Raw genomic sequence first — 17,144 nt, 5'->3', positions numbered from 1 at the left:
CCAGATATTTTCCAACATTGTATTTCATTTGCCACTTTCTTCCCCATTCTTGTAAACTGTCTAAGTCCTTCAGCATCCTACCTGTTTCCTCAACACTACCTGCCCCTCCACCAATCTTCATATTATCTGCAAACTTGGCAACAAAGCCACTTATTCCATCATCTAGATCATTGATACACAGCATAAAAACAAGTGGTCCCAACACCAACCCTGCGGAACACCACTAGTCACTGTCAGCCAAGCAGAAAAGGATCCTTTTATTCCCACTTTCAGCCTCCTACCAATCAGCCAATGTTCTAACCATAAGACCTTGTTAGTAACTTTCCTGTAATACCATGGGCTCTTAACTTGGTAAGTAGCCTCATGTGTGGCTCCTTGTCAAAGTCCAAATATACAACATCCACTGCATCCCCTTTATCTATCCTACTTGTAATCTCAAAGAATTCCAACAGGTTCGCCAGGCAGGATTTTCCCTGAAGGAAACTATGCTGACTTGGTCCTATCTTGTCCTGTGTCACCAAGTACTCCATCATCGCATACTTAACAATTGACTCAAACATCTTCCCAACCACTGAGGTCAGGCTAACAGGTCTATAATTTCCTTTCTGCTACCTTCCTCCTTTCTTAAAGAGTGGAGTGACATTGGCAATTTTCCAGTCCTCTGGCACCAATGATTTTTGAGAGGTCATTTTTAATGCCACCACAATCTGTAATGCGACCTCTTTCAGAACCCAAGGGTGCAGCTCATCATCTGGGTGACTTATGCACCCTCAGGTCTTTCAGCTTTTTTGAGCACCTTCTCCCTTGTAGCAGAAACTGCACCCAATTCTCTTCCTTCACACACTACAACATCAGGCATACTGCTAGTGTCTTCTACAGTGAACCCTGATGCAAAATAGTCATTTACTTCATCAGCCATCTCCTTGTCCCCCATTAGTATTTCTCCTGCCTCATTTTCTAGTGGTCCTATATCCACTCTCATCTTTCTTTTATTTTTAACATACTTGAAAAAACATTTAATATCTATTTTGATATTATTTTCTAGCTTGCTTTCATATTTCATCTTTTCCCTTCTTATGATTTTTTTACTTGCTCTCAGTAGGTTTTTAAAAACTTACCGATCCTCCATCTTCCCACTAATTTTTGCTTTCTTGTGTGCCCTTGCTTTTGCTTTTACAATGGCTTTGACTTCCCTTGTCAGCCATGGTTGTACTATTGCACTATTTGAGTATTTCTTCATTGTTGGAATACTCACGTCCTTCAGCTTCCTCATTTCCCCAGAATCACATGCCATTGCTGCTCTGCTGACATCCCTGCCAGCAGCTCCTTCCAATTTACTTTGGCCAACTCCTCTCTCACACCACTGTAATTTCCCTTACTCCACTGAAATACGGCTACGTCAGACTTCACTTTCATGTTGAACTCAGTAATATTGTGATCATTGATTCCTAAGCGTTCTTGTACCTTCAGCACCCTGATCGCCTCCAGTTCATTACATAACAGCCAATCCAGTATAGCTGATCCCCTAGCAGGCTCAATGACAAACTGCTCTCAAAAGCTACTCTCAGGCATTCAACAAACTCACTCTCTTGAGATCCATTACCAACCTGATTTTCCCAATCAACCTGCATGTTAAAATATCCCATGACTACCGTGACATTATCCTTTTGACTCTCCTTTTCTATTTCCTGTTGTAATCTGTGGTCCACCTCCCAGCCACTGTTGGGAGGTCTGCATATAACTGCCATCAACATCCTTTTACCCTTGCAGTTTCTTAACTCAACCCACAAGGATTCACCATCTTCCGATCCTATGTCACATCTTTCTACTGATTTGATGCCATTATTTACCAGAAGAGCCACACCACACCATCTGCATATGTTCCTATTTCTCTGATATAAATTGTAACCTTGGATATTCAGCTGCCAACTACAACCATCCTTCAACCACGATTCAGTGATGGCCACAACATCATACCTGGCAATCTGTAATATTGCAACAACATCATCCACTTTATTTCTTACACTACGTGCATTTAGATACAACACCTTGAGTTCCGTATTTGTTATCCTTTTTGATTCTGCATCCCTAATGATCTGATACTTCACCCGTTGGCTACAACTAAGTCCCATCACCTGCCTGACCTTCCTGACAGTCTGACTGTATGCTATCTTTACTTTTTTACCATCCGTCCTATCCTGAATCCCTTCACTCTGGTTCCTACCCCCCTGCCAAATTAGTTTAAACTTTCCCCAGCAGCTCTAACAAACCTGCCTATGAGAATGTTGATCCCCCTCAGGATCAGGTGTAACCTGTCACTTTTGAACAGGTCATACCTCACCCAGAAGCGATCCCAATGATCCAAGAACCTGAAGACCTGCGCCATGCACCAGTTTCTCAGCCACACATTTATCTGCCAAATCATCTTGTTTCTACCCTCATGGGTGTGTGGCACAGGCAACAATCCAGAAATTACTACCCGGGAAGTCCTGCTTCTCAGCTTTCTACCTAGCTCTCTAAATTCTCTTTTCAGGACCTCATTGCTTTTCCTCCCTAAGTCATTGGTACCAACATGTACCAAGACATCTGGCTGCACCCCCTCCCTCTCCAAAATGTTGTGGACACAATCTGTGACATCCCTGACCCTGGTACCTGGAAGGCAACATACCATCTGGGTGTCCCGTTCACATCCACAGAATCTCCTGTCTCTTCCCCTCCCTTCTGAGTCCCCTATCACTACCGCTCCCTTCTTCTCTCTCTTTCCCTTCTGCACCACGGACCCATGACCAGTGTCTGTAACCCGGTCGCTGTAGCATTCTCCCAGGAGGTCATCCCCCACAAAAGCGGTATACTTGTTTTTGAGAGGAATAGTCACGGGGTGCTCTGCTCTAACTGCCTATTCTATAAATGCCTGCTCAGTTTTTGACCCAGTTTATACCCAGGAGATGCATGAGAAACACAACAGGTCAGTCAGGATCTGTGGAGAGAGGAACGGTTTGCGTTCCACATCGATGATCTCTCCTGGAATTGATTCAAACGCTGCCTGTCCTGCTGCAGATTTCAAGTATTTTCACTTTTGTTTTGGTTCTTCAAGCATCTGATTCAAAAAGAAATGGGAGTGCAGCCTAATTTCCTCCTGACAGGGGATACAGAAGAAGGAATGTGATAGTAAAGGAGAGTGCACCATTAGAGAAATCGATGCTCAGGTTGGAACTACCCGGAGAGGTACAGTGAAGGTGAGAGAGACGGGGACATGATATTTTGGAGCCGGAAGTGTGGCAACACATGCAGGCTGATCCCAGCACAATCCTTGGACAGACTGTGTGTTACGTATGCCGTGGGTATATTGTGACTGTCTCATGACCATGATGTAATTGAGTATCTTGTGAGCACGATGTAATAGTTTTGTGATGCTGGGGTGACGTAATTTTCCTGCCAGTGTGAGGTCATATGATGTAATTTTCCCACCGGTGTGAGGTCATGTGATGGCCTGTGCCTACGGGTTTAAAACGGGAAAGCCCTGCTGTGACGCAGGGAGTTTGGTGTTGGTCAGTTACTCTGTCATGCTGCGTATTTGTTTCATGACGCAGTTTTGTTTTAGAATGGAGTATTACTTCCTATTTTAAAGTGCTGAGATTTTTGCCGGCCCTTTTGCCAAACGCTGCCAGGTTTTTGGTCCATTCTATTTTTAACGTCTAGTCGGAGAGTGAAGACTTTACTGTAGACGGGAGCCTGAAGAATTGAGTAAAGTTGGTGTCGTCGGCGGCTTTGTTAAGGATGGAACTTATTGAGTCTTCGTTCGAGAATAGTGGCCGGCATCTGAGATAACCCCTGCAAGAGCAGGAAGGTTTTGTGCAGTGTTCACCATCCAGAATAAAAAGGTCAGTTCTGTTTTATTTCCTCCGTTGTGAATCCTTCGGACAAGGCGTCTTTCGACTGGGATCGGCAGATCGTCGTTACTTTGAGGAATTCTTTACTTCAGGAAAGTCTCTCCTAACTGACTGAATAAAACTCTTTGTCATTTCTAATTTACCACTTTAAGACTGTATTCGAATTTACCGCTTTAAGAACTGTTCCAGTTGTCTGTTTGTTAAAGTGCCAAATAGCTGTTAACTTCCGGTTAAGTTAGTCGTTTGTTTATTTTTCATTTTTTTTGAGCAGAGTTTAATAAATGTTTATGCTTGTTTATAAAAAAAACTGACTCAATTCTATATTCATTAATGCCAGAGACCTACCGTAACACTGTGTTGGTCATTGATACAAAACAACGCCTTTCACTGAATGTTTCCACATGTCATGTACACGTGATAAACAGAGCTATGTTTTAAAAAAAAATTCTTTCTCTTTTTCAATGTTGTTAATGCCCTGAATCCAAGTGTTGAGAGCAAGGTTGAGAATGGAGTCTGTGGCTGAATGACGGAGCCCGAACCCATGTTTAGCTCCATTATTTGCTGATGTCGCCAATAAAAGCCTCAAGCAAGATTGAAATCGTCCAGGACAAGAGTGGAAGGTGAGTGGGTGTTCAGCGCCATCTACCTGCGTTTGGCTGGTCTCTCTCTCTCTCTTTCTAGCTGCTGTGGGCACAATGAGGGGCATTGATCGTGGGGAGAGCCAGAGGCTGAAATGGCTAACAAAAGAGGGCACAGTTTTAAGGTGCTTGGAAATAGTGGAGATGTGGAGAAAGCGAACCAGCTGAACAACTTCTTCAACAGGTTCGACAGCTCAATCTCATCCTCACCGCAGAAATCCACACCAGGCTTACTTCCCTCACAGGAAAATAGACACTCACAGGAGACCTTACCCACGCCCAGGATTACGGCTGCACAGGTGGAAGGTCAATTGAGGAAGATCTGTACCAGCAAGGCGGCTGGACCGGATGGAGTTTCCCCACGATTACTGAGGGCCTGTGTGACTGAGCTGGGAGAACCACTACAGCGCATCTTCAACATGAGCCTGGAGCAGAGAAGAGTACCCAGACAGTGGAAAACATCCTGTATTGTCCCGGTACCGAAGAAACCACAACCAAAGGAGTTGAATGACTTCAGACCTGTTGCCTTGACGTCGCACGTGATGAAGACCATGGAGCGGCTGATAATACAGAATCTGAGGCCACAAACCAGGCACGCCCAGGATCCTCTTCAGTTTGCATATAAGGAGAAGGTGGGAGTGGAGGATGCTATCATGTATTTGCTGCACAAATCACTCTCTCACCTAGATGGGGTCAGTTGTGCTGTGAGGATTACATTCCTTGACTTCTCTAGTGCCTTTAACACCATCCAGCCCAAGATCTTAAGGCACAAACTTACGGAGATGGGAGTAGACTCTCACATGGTGGATTGGATAGTGGACTACTTGACAGATGGACCTCAGTATGTGCGGTTGGGAGACTGTAGGTCTGACACGGTGGTCAGCAGCACAGGAGCGCCGCAGGGAACCGTACTCTCTCCGGTCCTGTTCACCCTGTACACATCAGACTTCCAATATAATTCGGAGTCCTGCCATGTGCAGAAGTTCGCTGATGACACGGCCATAGTGGGGTGTGTCAGGAATGGACAGGAGGAGGAGTATAGGAAACTGATACAGGACTTTGTGATATGGTGCAACTCAAACTACCTGCGTCTCAATATCACCAAGACCAAGGAGATGGTGGTGGACTTTAGGAGATCTAGGCCTCATATGGAGCCAGTGATCATTAATGGAGAATGTGTGGAGCAGGTTAAGACCTACAAGTATCTGGGAGTACAGTTAAACGAGAAGCTAGACTGGACTGCCAACACAGATGCCTTGTGCAGGAAGGCACAGAGTCGACTGTACTTCCTTAGAAGGTTGGCGTCATTCAATGTCTGTAGTGAGATACTGAAGATGTTCTATAGGTCAGTTGTGGAGAGCGCCCTCTTCTTTGTGGTGGCGTGTTGGGGAGGAAGCATTAAGAAGAGGGACGCCTCACGTCTTAATAAGCTGGTAAGGAAGGCGGGCTCTGTCGTGGGCAAAGTACTGGAGAGTTTAACATCGGTAGCTGAGCGAAGGGCGCTGAGTAGGCTACGGTCAATTATGGAAAACTCTGAACATCCTCTACATAGCACCATCCAGAGACAGAGAAGCAGTTTCAGCGACAGGTTACTATCGATGCAATGCTCCTCAGACAGGATGAAGAGGTCAATACTCCCCAATGCCATTAGGCTTTACAACTCAACCGCCAGGACTTAAGAACTTTTTAAAAGCTATTATTAATGTTTTTTGAGATAGTGATTTAGATGCATATCATATTTTTTACTGAGTTAAGTATTGTATGTAATTAGTTTTGCTACAACAAGTGTATGGGACATTGGAAAAAAGTTGAATTTCCCCATGGGGATGAATAAAGTATCTATCTATCTATCTAAATGGGTACCGAGGGGATGTCAGGGTTAAGATTTTCACAAGGGCACTTCGATGTAGACTGTCTCTGTGGCCTGCAGTCAATGATGGCAGTGTGCTAAATTGAGCCACACTGAACATTCCTGGACCGTTTGAAGGACTCTGTGGTTTGATGTTTAAAATTCAGTGAGTTATTTGATCTTTTTTTTGCTGTTTCCACAACTTCTTTGTTTCGCACTTTGGTTGTTTGTTTTCTTTGAACATGTTTCATGTTGTTGTTTAGTTTCCTGGCTGCCTGCGGGAAGTTGGACCCCAGGGTCGTACACTGCAACATACTTCGATGAGAAATGTACTTTGATGCTGGAATCCAGCAATGCAGCCTAATTTCTTCCTGAATCATGATCTTGGCCACCTCCTTGTCTCCACTGATACTGCCTGACCCACTGAGTTCTCCCAGCAATTTAATGTTTGCTGCTGAAGAAGATCCCGCTAACTGCAGTGTGACACCGAGCATTTCCAACTGAGACAGGAATACTGTCCGGGAGTGTGCTGAGAACCAACCTTCTCTCCCACCCAATCGGGAAGATACTGATTACTGTTACAGTCACCAGCCTCTCCCACACCACCCTTTGGTTTACCCACAGCCCTACAAGAGTTACCTGATCAGATCCCTTTGACAGAGTTCCATCTGATCGAGAATTACAGACACAGAAACCATTTGTTTTGCTTCCAGCATCATCCCCCCCATTAAACTGTTTACTGCCTGATCTTCTATTGGAAACTATCCTCTGTTAAACCGTTCATGATATGGAACTCTCCGTTCACTCTCCCCTCACCCGTCCTAGTGCACTTTCTTCACTGCCTTGTATGATTTAAGTTTTCTGCCATTGTCTGTTCCTGTGATGCTGCTGAAGGTAAGATTTTCATTGCAACACCTGAGCTGCTGGAGAGGGATGGTGGGAAGGAGGTGGGGAAAGGTGTCTGCGTTCTGACTGGGCAGTGATCAGGCAGCATCTATGGAGGGAGATGGAGCGTCGACATATCCCCCCGAGACCCTTCCTCTGAACAGAACTGGACTGTCTGTTTCCCTCCACAGATACTGCCTGACCCGCAGACCTCCAGCATTTTGTGTGTGGCTCTGTATTCCTGCATCTGCAGTCTCTCGTGTCTCCAGACTGTAATGGTGCCTTGTACACACGACAATAAATTCGGTACAACTTCATTTGATCTTTCTTCGCTTGTAGGGCACCTCTCTTCCCTTCTGTCCCCTTCTCCCCCTTATCTTTATGTACAATCAACATCCCTCACTCAAGCCAACTTCTTTCTTTTCTTTTCAAATCTTTATTTTTATTATTATTATTCAAAAATAACACAGGTACATCGAAGTAACAACACTTACAATGCCTCAAAAAAAAGAAATTATCTTAAAAATCGAAATTTTTTGTGAATAAAAAAAGCCCTACTAAGCAAGAAAAGTGAGAAAAGAAGAAGCCGATTGGGGGTACAACCCCGGGGCCATGCGTCATACAAAATGCTTAAAAAAGTGAACATTAAACTGCCAACAAGAAAGAAAGATATATCAAAAAAAGATTTAAACTTAGATCGTGGAGGAGATCTATCAGTTAACTGAAATGATAATAAAGAGCAAATGAACCCCATCTCTCAAAATCAGATAAAGGTTCAAAAGTTCGACTTCTAATTTTCTCCACACTAAGGCACAGCATCACTTGAAAGAACCATTGTGACAAAGTAGGAGCTGATATATCCTTCCATTTCAACAAGATGGCCTTCCTAGCTATCAATGTAACAAACGCAATAACATGTTGGTCAGACACAGAAATACCATGGATATTTTGAGGAATTATTCCAAAAAGCACACTCAATTTATTAAGTTGTAAATTGATTCGTAGTGCTTTAGAAATTGTCAAAAAAAACTGACTTCCAAAACTGTTTTAATATAGAACATGACCAGAACATATGTGTCAGTGTAGCTATCTCAGTTTTACATCTATCACAATACTTGTCAAAATTGGGAAATATTTTGGGAAGTCACGCCTTCATCAAATGGTAACGATGTACAATTTTAAATTGAATCAGTGAATGACGAGCACAGATCGAAGAAGAGTTAACCAACTTCAGAATCCGTGTCTAATCCTCCCATATAAAAGTCAAATTGAGTTCTTTCTCCCTATCCTGTTTAATCTTAAGTAAAGGACGCTTATCCCATTGTAATAATAAATTATAAATTCTTCCAATAGAACTTTTCATCAAAGGGTTCATATTCATAATAATATCTAACAAGTCAGCCTCCAATATACAAGGAAAATTACTTAAATACTTTTGTAAAAAAAAGTCTAACCAAGCGATTGTAAAAAGTGTGAATATGAGAGAGAATATTTATCGACTAATTGTTCAAAAGACATCAATCTGCCTTCTTTAAATAAACGCAAAAAAGAATTAATAACTTTAATAAAAAAGGAGGTTAATAGTATATTTAACCAAACTAAATTTACAAAAATATTAATTAGTAATATCATAAGTAACTAAACCCTCCCGGATGTATATATAAAAAGAAACCCTATTAGTAGGAAAAAACTATCAATTAGTAAATTAAGAAACAACAAAAAGAAACATTAAACCAAATATTAGATAAAAGGAACAAATACTTTTATCCTCTTTTCTCAGTCAAGTATCTAATTAGCCATTTAAACAAACTTAAACTGTAAATCTTCTTTCCAAAAATAAAATCCAATAGGATGCAATAATGAGCAGGTTTTCTTATCTTCTTTTATTAATCTCTCACTGAAATATCCAAATAACCTTCATATATCTTCTTTTCGAAATGTGAATAATATACAGATAATCAAACAGCTTTTCAGATAGTTCATTCGGTAGTAACATCAGTGACAGTGACAGGTATAGCCTGGACAAAATCCAGTGCGGCTTTTGGGTCAAAGAAAATGCGTGGAGAAGAATTAGGAGGAAAAACTTTCATTCTTTTTGGGTAACTCAAAGAGGGAAATAGTTTCTTATCGTATGCTTGTTTCATGATCTTTGTTCCATTACTTCTTTCGGATATTCTTCATAAAAACGGAGCTCAGACTCATTGAATCCGAAAACTCTCCGTTTTCTTGCCTGTCGCATTATTTGACCTTTAATTTTAAAGTGATGAAAACAAACTAGAATAGATCTTGGTCTGCCTAAATCCTTAAATTTCGAAGTAAACGCTCTATGTGCTCTTTCAATAGCAGGGGGCTGTGATAAAATAGTCGGAAATAGAGTATGAAAGAGCTTACCAAAGTAAACCGTTAAATCTCCATTTTCAGCTAGAAAATCCAACAATTTTCAATCCTGCAATCCAACAATTAGTATATTGTTTCAGCGAGACCTAGTTTCCAGGTCCATAATCTTATTTTGATATTTTTCCAAACGGGTTGTAATTTCAGACAATTTTTGCTTAGTTAACTTCAATTCCTCTTCATGTTTAGTAATTTGAGTTTCCACATCTTTAAGTTTTCCCGGAAATAACTTCATTTCATTATTATTCTTTTCCAGTTGATCTTTAATTGCCCTATTCTGATCTTGAATTGAATTCAGTGTCCAAACGATATCTTCAGCCCATGATGGCATTTCATCAGATCTTTCCTTCGGCATCTTCCCTTTTTCATTACCTTTGTCAGTAGGTTCATGCAGATTCTTCCCACTTCTCGTAGACATAGACATATTACTCCCCTTCAAGAATCAGCAACTAAAAGTTTTAAATTCAAAATTTTAACTGGGTATGGGGCGAGAGAAAGCTAAGAGCAGCACAAAATTACTGCTACTCCATCGACAGACAGAGGCGGTCTCAAGCCAACATCTACAGTTGTACCGTAGACAGCGTTCAAAATCGTTGCATCACTGTCTGGTTTGGATCTGTCAATGCGTCATCAGATTTCTGAATGGACCATCAACAGTCCCGCACTATTGTGCACCACGTGTTTATTTTCTTAATGAAACATACAGTAACGTTAGTTACTGCACTGTCCTGCCACGCACAACAAATTTCACAACATATGTCAGTGATAATAAACCTAATTCTGATTCTAATTCTTGACCCACGCTGGGAAATCCTGTCTTCCTAAAGTGCAGCGCCTAGAATTGGAGCCGAGCCTCTATCGCTCAACTGCAGAGATGTTCCTGTAGTTTGTAATCCCCCCTCCAGGGGGCGACCTGCCATAGGTTCTGTTTATAGCTTTTGCTCGCAGCTGGGCTTCCTTGTTCGTCAGTAGTCTCTTTCAGAAGCGATATGACTCACCAGTCTCCCCCACCCCCACGCATAGTGCTGATCTATTCTTCTCTTGTCTTCTGCCTCACCTAATAACTTGTCATTCTAGTTAATCATTACAGCTTCTTGTGTGGGTTTAGTCTGGTAACACGTGACTGTGATTCTATCCCATTGCCTTCCCATTCATAATCTTGCCTTCCAATGAAACCAATTGACCTAAATTTGCAAATATTTACTTTAAGGCTACATTTACATGACATTTGAAGTTACATCCAGAGTCAGCTGTGATTATGTATGAAGGCTTGTATCTGGATTAATTGACCAGACCTCTTTTTCCCCAGGACTGGGGACTGAAGAAATAATCGGTATAAAGTGGGAGGGGAAAGATCTAACAGGAATCTGAGGGATAAATTTTTCACACAGAGGGTGGTCAGCAGAAGCCATTGGAAGTATTTCCCAGGGCAGCAGTGGCTAATACCAGGTGGCATCATTTTAAGGAGATTGGCAGAAAGTCTAGTGGAGATGTCAGATGTAGATTTTTACACAGAGGTTGGTGAGTGCACGGAACACTCTGCAATGGTGGTGGTAGAGGCGGATACATTCGGGGCACTTAAGACACTCAGACAAGCACGTGGTTGAGAGAGAAATGGAGAGCTATGTGGGAGGGAAGAGTTATGTTGATCTTGGAGCAGGTTAAAAGGTCAGCACCTCATCACTGGCTGATATGTACATTCAATGTTGTGTGTTCTAGTTAAAAGATATTTAGACACATACATGACAACCAACCTCTGCATGCATAACAAGATCAGGCAGCATCTATGGAGAGGAATAAAGAATCTAGAATCCAGATGAAGGGTCTCGGACTGAAAAGTCGACTCTTTATTTGTCTCCGTAGATGCTACCTGACCTGTTGATTTCCTCCAGCATTTTGTGAGTGTTACTCGGGATTTCCAGTATCTGCAGAATCTCTTCTGTTCGTGCACAACAAGCTGCAAAGAATCAAAAATTTCCCTTCTGTGTTGAAGCGGTCGACAGTGGCGGATCATTTGCGAGGTTGTGATTGGGAGAGGGGCTGGGAGCTTCTGAATAAAGCTGGGCTTCTGAAAAAAATTGAACACTCCCTCTCCAGTGGAAAGGGTGAGCACCACCAAACACAGTGAGCTATCTCTCCTTGCATTGGAATTTTTCTTATCTCCAACCATAAAAGAGAGAGAGGGTCTAGCAGAGCGGCCATCATTGGATTGGGGAGTCATGTCAGAGTGGGAACTTAGATACTTTGACTCAAAAGGCTTCGATGAGAAGAGGCTGAGGCCAAAGAAACAGGTAAGTAGGGCAGAATTTTCCTTTGGTTATTGCTGATTTGGTCTTGGTTGCCCGTAGTACACTGCAGGGTGGATGGCAGAGTGGAATGTACCCCCTGTGGGATGTGGGAATCCATGGCACCTGATTGTCTCCCTGATGACTACACTTGCAGGAAGTGCAGCCACCTCCAGCTCCTGAAAGACCACATTAAGGAGCTGGAGCTGGAGTTAGATGAACGAAGGAACATCCGGGAGGCAGAACAATTGATAGATAAGACTTTTGAGCAGGTGGTTACACCCAGAGTACAAAATTCAGGGAGTAGATGGGTGAACACGGAGAGAGGTAAAGGGAGAAGGAAGTCAGTGCAGGGTCCCCCTGTGGCCATTCCCCTCAGTGACAGGTCTACCCCTTTGGATACTGCTGAGGGGGAACCTATCTGGGTGTGGCAGCAGCAGCCAGACCAATAGCACAGTGGTCAGCTTTGAGTGCAGGGTGAAGTCAGATGGAGCAATAGTCATGGGGACTCGATAGTTCGGGAGACTGATAGGAGATTCTGCAGCAGAGAAAGAGACACCAGGATAGTGTGTTGCCTCCCGGGTGCTGGGGTCGAGCATGTCTCTGAGCGGCTGCAGATTATTCTTGGAAGAGGGGGTGAGAAGCCAGAGGTCATAGTAATATAGGTACTGAAGGCATAGGCAGGAGAGGGGTAGAGGTCCTGTGCATTTAGTTTAGGGAATTAGAAAGGATGCTGCAGAGCAGGACTTCCAAGGTGATTACTCCCGGTGCGCCGAGCTAGAACAAGAAGATAGCGCAGACGAATGACTGGCTGAGGAGATGGTGCAGGGGGCAGGATTTCAAGTTCTTGGATCATTGGAACCATTTCTGGGGAAGGGGTGACCTGTACAAGTGGGACAGGTTGCACATGAACTGGACGGGAACCAATATCCTGCGAGGGAGGTTTGCTAATGCCATTAGTGGGGGTTTAAACTACAAACGTAGATTCGCAGAGGTTTGGGAACTGAAGTGAAGAGGCAGAGGATGGGATGGTTAGCACACAAGTAGAGACAGTCTGTAGGGAGTCTGTGAGGAAGGAGAGACAGAAGATAGAGCAAAGATATGCTCAGCCAGATGGATTGAGATATGTCTAATTTAATGCAAGGAGTATCATAAACAAGACAGATGAATTTAGAGCATGAATCAATATGTGGAACTATGACGTTGTGGCCATTACAGAGACTTGGATGTCTCAGGGGCAGGAAAGTCTACTGAGTGTGCTCGGCTTTAGATGTTTCAAAAAGAACAGAGAGGGAGGCAAAAGGAGGTGGGAGTGTGGCATTGCTAATCAGGGATAGTGTCACGGCTGCAGAAAAGGAAGAAGTCATGGAGGGATTGTCTACTGAGTCATTGTGGATGAAAGTCAGAAACAGGAAGGGGGCAATAACTCCACAGGGTGTTTTTTATAAACCCCACAATTGTAACAGAGACATCGAGGAGCAGACAGAGAGGCAAATTATGGAACGGTGCAATTATAATAGGGTTGTTTTGATGGGTGATTTTAACTTTTCTAATATTGACTGGCATCTGGAGCGTAGAAGGTTGAGGGGAGACATGATAGAGGTATTTAAAATTATGAGGGGGATAGATAGAGTTGACGTGGATAGGCTTTTTCCATTGAGAGTAGGGGAGATTCAGACAAGAGGACAAGACTTGAGAGTTAGGGGGCAAGAGTTTAGGGGTAACACGAGTAGGAACATCTTTACTCAGAGTGTGGTAGCTGTATGGAATGTGCTTCCAGTCGAAGTGGTAGAGGCAGGTTCGATATTGTCATTTAAAAAAAGTTGGATAGGTATATGGACAGGAAAGGAATGGAGGGTTATAGGCTGAGTGCAGGTCAGCAGGACTAGGTGAGAGTAAGCGTTGGGCACCGACTAGAAGGGCCGAGATGGCCTGTTTCAGCGCTGTAATTGTTTCCAGTTATATGGTTATCTCCTTCGAGCGAGGGGTTTAGACGTGGTGCAGTTTGTCAGGTGTGCTCAGGAAGGTTTCTTGACACAATGTGTAGATAAGCCAACTGGAGGAGAGGCTGCACTTGATCTGGTATTGGGAAATGAACCTGGTCAGGTGTCTGATCTCTCAGTGGGAGAGAACTTTGGAGGTAGTGATCACAGTTCTATCTCCTTTACCATACGCTGGAGTGGGATAGGAGCAGACTATTTGGGAAAACATTTCATTGGGCTGGGGGAAATATGGTGCTATTAAGCAAAAACATGGGCGCATATATTGGGAGCAGATGTTCTCAGGGAAATGCATGGCACAAATGTGGCAAATGTTGGCATTCTGCACAGGTATGTTCCATTGAGGTAGAGTAAAACAAAAATATGCTGTACAAAGGATGTAGAAAATCTAGTTAAGAAGAAGAGAAAAGCTTACGAAAGGTTCAAGAAACTAGGTACCATTAGAGCTCTAGAAAATTACACAGTTGCTCGGAAGAAATTTATTGAAACTCGGACAGCGAGAAGCGGCCATGAGAAGGGCTTGGTGAGCAGGATTAAGGAAAACCAGAAGGCATTCTACAAGTACGTGAAGAGAAAGAGCATGAACCATGTGAGAATAAGACCAATCAGGTGCATGGAGCTGGAGGAGGTAGCGGAAGTACTAATGAACACTTTGCTTCAGTATTCACCAGGGAAAAGGACCTCGGCAATTGTGGGGATGACTTACGGTGGATTGAAACACTTGAAGATATAGACATTAAGAAAGATTGTGTGCTGGAGCTTTTGAAAAGCATTAAGTTCAATAGGTCGCTGGGGCCGGATGAGATATACCACAGACTACTGTGGGAAGTGAGGGAGGAGATTGCTGAGCCTCTGGTGATGATTTTTCCATTATCATAAGGGATGGGAGAATTATCAGTGGATGGGAGCATTACAAATGTCGTTCCCCGTTCAAGAAAGGAAGTAGAGAAAACCCAGGAAATTATACACCAGTGAGTCTTACTTCAGTCGTGGGCAAATTGTTGGAGAAGATTCTGAGGGGTAGGATTTATGAGCATTTGGAGAGACATCATCTGATTAGGGATAGTCAGCTTGGCATTGTCAAGGACAGGTCATACCATACGAACCTGATTGAATTCTTTGTGGTAGATACAAAACACATTGATGAAGGAAGAGCAGTGGATGTAGTGTATATGGATTTCAGTAAGACATTTAACAATGTTCCCCATGCAGGGCTCATTCAGAAAGTAAGGAGACATGGGATCCAGAACTGACTTGCCCACAAGTGGTTGTAGATGGTTCATATTCAACATGGAGGTTGCTGACCATTGATATTCTGCAATATCTGTTCTGGGACTCCTCATCTTTTGATTTTTATACATGACCTGGATGAAGAAGTAGAAGGGTGGGTTAGTAAGTTTGCTGATGACACAAAGGTTGGGTTGTTATGGATTGTCTAGAGGGTTGTCTGAGGTTACATTGAGACAGCAGTAGGATACAGAACTGGGCTGAGAAATGGCAGTTGGAGTTTGACCCGGCTAAGTGTGAAGTGGTTCATTTCAGTTGGTCATATTTGAAGACAGAATATAACAGAGGACAGACTGAAGACGGACTCTTAGCGGTGTGGAGGGTCAGAGTGATCTTGGGATCCCTGTCTATAGGACACTCAAAGCTGCTGCGCAGGTTGACAGTGTTGTAAAGAAGGCGGATGATGCGTTGGCCTTCATCGACTGTGGGACTGAGTTCCAGAGCTGTGAGGTAGGGTCACAGCTGTATAAGACCTTGGCCAGATTTCACTTGTGTACTGTGTTCACTTGTGGTCAACTCGCTACATATGGATGTGGACACTATAGAGAGAGTGCAGAGGGGATTTACAAGGATGTTGCCTGGATTGGGCAGCATGTCTTATGGGAATACGCTGAGTGAACTCGGTCTTTTCTGCTTGGAGCAACGGAGGATAAGAGGAGACCTGATAGAGGTGTATAAGATGATGAGAGGCATTGATTATGTGGATAGCCAGAGGCTTATTTCCAGGACTGAAATGGCTAACACGTGGGAGCATAGTTTAAAGATGCTTGGAAGTACATACTGGGGGGATGTCAGAGGTAAGTTTTGCACACAGAATGATGGGTACGTGGAATGCCCTGCAAGTGATGGTGGTGGAGGTGGATACAATAGGGTCTCTTAAGAGACTCTTAGATTGGTCTGTGGAGCTTAGAAAAATAGAGGACTTTGTAGTAGGGAGGTTATAGGCAGTTTCTAGAGTAGGTTACATGGTCGGCATGACATTGCGGGCTGAAGGGCCTGTAATTTGCTGTAGTTCTATGTTCTATGTTCTAAAATGGCTTGTTTGCTCGGTGTTGTTTATGTGATAAACATTGACTGGGATGTTGGGGATGGCTCCCTGTTGTCCTGCGTACCAGTACTCAAAGTTCAGTAAAATTTATTTTCAAATACCGATATGTACGACCTTGAGGTTGCAAACAGGGGTTGCAAAGGAAACAGCCATCAGGACCATCTCCGAGGCTGCTGAGTGAGCCTCCAGATGTAAACGGTTTAAGAGGCGTAAACCATGGACCCATGATGCAAGGACCCAAGCCGGGGCCTAATTGACCTTGGCTGTGTCGCCTGAAAGACCCAAACACCCGATGACCGCAGGTTACATTACTGATGACGTGCTCCAGCACATCCTAGGATGTATCTCAGCATCAGTCAGCACAACGGGGCGATGAGTGACCATTCTGCACATTGTTGTCACGTTGGATTCGGCTCAACCAGGAGGAGACACTGCTGGGATGACCCTACAGTAAGGTGTGTTTCTGGTCTCTGGAGCTCACCTTTACCAGAAGGTCATCCACAACTTCAGGACCTAGTTCCACAGCAGGAGAAGGTCAGGGAATCTGGCACCAAACTAAAACCAGCCTTTGGAAAGAGCTGTTCAAGAATCAGGAGGTTGATGAGTACTTGCGTGGGTGTGGGAAGAGTGTGTGAGGAGGCGCCGTATTGAGGTTGGTCCTACTCTGAGTGAAGACATATTTCCCACCCCAGTAAGGCAATGATGTGTGCAGATCTCCGAGACAAACCCAAAACCCATCTCAGAGATACCCTCCCACCACAATGTCCACCTTTATGATGTTTCTTGGCTCAAATGTGGCCGTGAAAGGAAATATTCTCCCTGACTTTATGTGTCAGCCAAATCACGCAATGCCCAGAGGACCACAATT

The sequence above is a fragment of the Hemitrygon akajei genome, chromosome 2, assembly GCF_048418815.1.
Source record: "Hemitrygon akajei chromosome 2, sHemAka1.3, whole genome shotgun sequence".
Taxonomy (NCBI): Eukaryota; Metazoa; Chordata; class Chondrichthyes; order Myliobatiformes; family Dasyatidae; genus Hemitrygon; species Hemitrygon akajei.
The sequence above is the reverse complement of the archived record's forward strand: the minus strand, read 5'-3'. Positions refer to the sequence as shown.